Source organism: Sciurus carolinensis, chromosome 3, assembly GCF_902686445.1.
Source record: "Sciurus carolinensis chromosome 3, mSciCar1.2, whole genome shotgun sequence".
Classification (NCBI taxonomy): Eukaryota; Metazoa; Chordata; class Mammalia; order Rodentia; family Sciuridae; genus Sciurus; species Sciurus carolinensis.
The window spans coordinates 175,249,162-175,252,720 of record NC_062215.1 but is presented as its reverse complement, the minus strand read 5'-3'; the positions used below and the strand labels follow the sequence as shown (position 1 = coordinate 175,252,720).

Sequence of the window (3,559 nt, the reverse complement as noted above, 5' to 3'; positions counted from 1 at the left end):
GGGAGGCCAAGATGGCAGACTAGAGGGAGGCTTCATTCCTTGTTGCTCCGTAACTTGGGTTTCAAGCGGAAATCTGTTTCTTTGTGAAGCAATCTTTATTGCTTATCGATCCCCTGCCATTTACCTCATTTGTCTACTGCGATCACCTGCAGTCTACAGCATATCGACTACTTTTTGAGTGCAGATTGCTCACTGACTGCCCCCTACCATCCATCATTTTCCTGTTTTCCTGACTCTTGCCTGCCCATCGCCTGCCTTTCACCTACCCATCACCCACCGCCTGAGGCCCACCTGCTGATCATCTGCCAACAGCCTGCAGACCGCCAGTGGATTGCCAGCTGCCTGCTGTTACCTGGAAGTTCACTCTCACAGTCCCCCCAGGTTTGGTCACACATGGCTGCTGCCATTTTGAGACAACAGCCAGGACCTGCAGGACCCCAGGTCCGACTGATGCGCCCTGCCTCTGGGACCCCTCAACCAGACCGGCCACACCCTGCCTCCAGGACCCCTGCCTGACCGACTGCACCCCACCTCCAGGACACCCAGCCTGACCACACCCATGCCCCAACCTACAGCTCCCATTTTTTTTGACAGTTTTTATGGTTTTATTTAAGCACACAAAAAATGTGCCCATGAACTATTTGTTTTCTTCACTGCACTGGCATTGGGATTGGTGACTCTGATGGCCAGTTGGGCTGCTCTTTCCATGATGACTTTGGGGTTCTTGGAGGAAACGTGAGCAATCTCAGCACAGTAAGATTTGTTGCACGTGAGCAGCACTTCCAGCTCCTTCACATTGTGGACCAGGAACTTCTGGAAACTACTGTGCAGCATGTGCTTTGTCTTCTTGCTGCTCCCATAACCAATGTTGAGCACCAAGATCTGGCCCTTGAATCTTCTCCATACCCTGTTGTCAATAACTCTGGGTTTCCACCAGTTGCACTTAATTTTGACATATCAGTTTGGTGCCGGATGAACTTCTTGGTCCTCTTTTTGATGATTTTGGGCTTCAAGAGAGGTCTGAGGGCAGCCATGATGCCAATTACACATGGCAGCCACTTCTGTAGGCAGCGCTGAGGAAGACTGCAGCTCCTCATTTGCCAACACGTTTGGAAGCCAGTGTGGACATCTTGGATTATCCTGGAAGTGGAAGCTGCCATCTTTAGGTGGGGTAAATCCCATCCTGAGGCGCCTGCTGGGGACTGGAAGCTCATTGTGAGGCACCTCTCATGCATCAGGCTACTGAAGACTGGGAGGTTTGAATACTATATGACTATTATATTGTAGTTTTTTTTCTCCTTTTTGAAAAATTTTAAGTTTTTATTTCTATATTTTTCTTCCTCTATTTTCTTTCTGTTTACCTGTTTCCTCTGAGTCCCTTTTCTCATGCTAATAACAAACTTCTTTTGATTACACTTTCACTCTTTCTATGATCTAGAACATCTATATACTCTTTTCTTATCCATTAACAGTTAAATCCTGTGCCCCTCCCTATCCTCTTTGTCCTCCATTAGAAATTGCAGACCTTATTGCAAATTTATTTGCTATACTGTAGATAATAATTGAACTCATTCTGTTTATTATGACAATATTGTTAACATTTTCATGGGGGCTATTTGGTTTAGAGCTGCATAGTGTCTGTACTGGGTGCTGCTAGTATTGATCTCCTCTTTAAAAAAGAGAATTTGGAAACCTGTAGGTTCACTATAAGCCTATAGTGGGGAAGCTAAAATACCCCAGATCTACACTGCTAGAGGGGAAGATATGTGAACAACATGAAACAACAAGGGAAGAAAATGTTCCAAACAAACCTGATTCTATATTAATAGAATCCAGTGACAGCATGGTAGAAGAAATTTCAGAAAAGGACTTCAGAATATACATAATTAAAATGATTTGTGAAGCAAAGGATGAGATAAGAAAGCAAATGCAGGCAATGAATGATCACTCCAATAAGTAGTTGAAAGAGCAACTGCAGGAAGCAAAAGATCATTTCAACAAAGAGAGATTCTCCAAAAACAAAAGCAAACAAACAAAAAACCAAACAGAAATCCTTGAAATGAAAAAACTCAATGGAAAGCATCACCAAAAGACTAGATCACTTGGAAGACAGAACCTCAGACAATGAAGACAAAATATTTAATCTTGAAAATAAAGTTGACCAAGCAGAGAAGATGGTAAGAAATCATGAATGAAACCTGCAAGAACTATGGGACATCATGAAAAGACCAAATTTAAGAATTATTAGGATTGAGGAAGGCAGAGAAATACAAAACAAAGGAATGGACAACCTATTCAATGAAATAATATCAGAAAATTTCCCAGACCTGAAGAATGAAATGGAAAATCAAATGCACAAAATCACAACAGATTCACACCAAGGCACATTATAATAAAAATGCCTAACACACAAAATAAAGATAGGATTTTTGAAGACTGTGAGAGAAAAGCACCAGATTACAAATAGGGGGAAACCAATACGGATATCAGCAGATTTCTCAGCCCAGACCCTAAAAGCTAGAAAGGCCTGGAACAACATATTTCAAGCTCTGAAAGAACACAGTTGCCAACCAAGAATCCTATTCCCAGCAAAACTAACCTTAAGATTTTAAGATGAAATAAAATCCTTCCATGATCAAAAAGTTAAAAGAATTTACAAATAGAAAGCCTGCAGTACAGAACATTCTCAGCAAAATATTCCATGAGGAGGAAATGAAAAACAACAATGTAGGTCAGCAAAGGGAGGAACTACCTTAAAGGAAAATCCACTCAAAGGAGAAACCAAGTCAAGTAAAAAAACAAAAATAAACCCAAATGATTGGGAATACAATAATAACCCTGAATGTTAATGGCCTAAACTCATCATTCAAAAGACATAGACTGACAGAATGGATTAAAAAGAAAGACCCAACAATATGCTGCCTTCAAGAGAATCATCTCATAGAAAAGGACATTCACAGACTAAAGGTGAAAGAATGGGAAAAAAACCTACCACGCACATGGACTCAGTAAAAAAGTGGGGTTTCCATCCTTATATCAATTAAAGTGGACTTCAAGCCAAAGTTAGTCAGAAGGGATAAAGAAGGACATTTCATACTGCTTAAGGGAACCATAAATCAGGAAGACATAACAATCGTAAATGTTTGTGCCCCAAACAACCACATATCCATGTACATCAAACAAATCCTTCTCAATTCCAAGAATCAAATACACCACAACATAATAATTCTGGGTGACTTTAACACACTGTTGTCACCACTGGATAGATCTTCCAAACAAAAACTAAACAAAGAAACCATAGAACTCAATAACACAACCAATAACTTAGACTTAACAGACATATATAGATTATTCCATCCATCAACGAGCGAATTCACTTTCTTCTCAGTAGCTCATGGAACCTTCTTGAAAATAGACCATATGTTATGCCACAAAGCAGCCCTTGGTAAATGCAAAAAAATAGAGATACTGCCTTGTGTTCTATCAGATCATAATGAAATGAAATTAGAAATCAATGACAAAATAAAAAACAGAAACTACTCCAACACCTGGAGACTAA

General features: G+C 40.3%; 1 pseudogene; it reads right to left on the bottom strand.

Annotated features, from left to right (window-relative positions):
* Window positions 1-609: 609 nt before the first annotated feature.
* On the bottom strand, window positions 610-1,034 carry LOC124979546 (60S ribosomal protein L32-like; annotated as a pseudogene).
* Window positions 1,035-3,559: the final 2,525 nt, after the last annotated feature.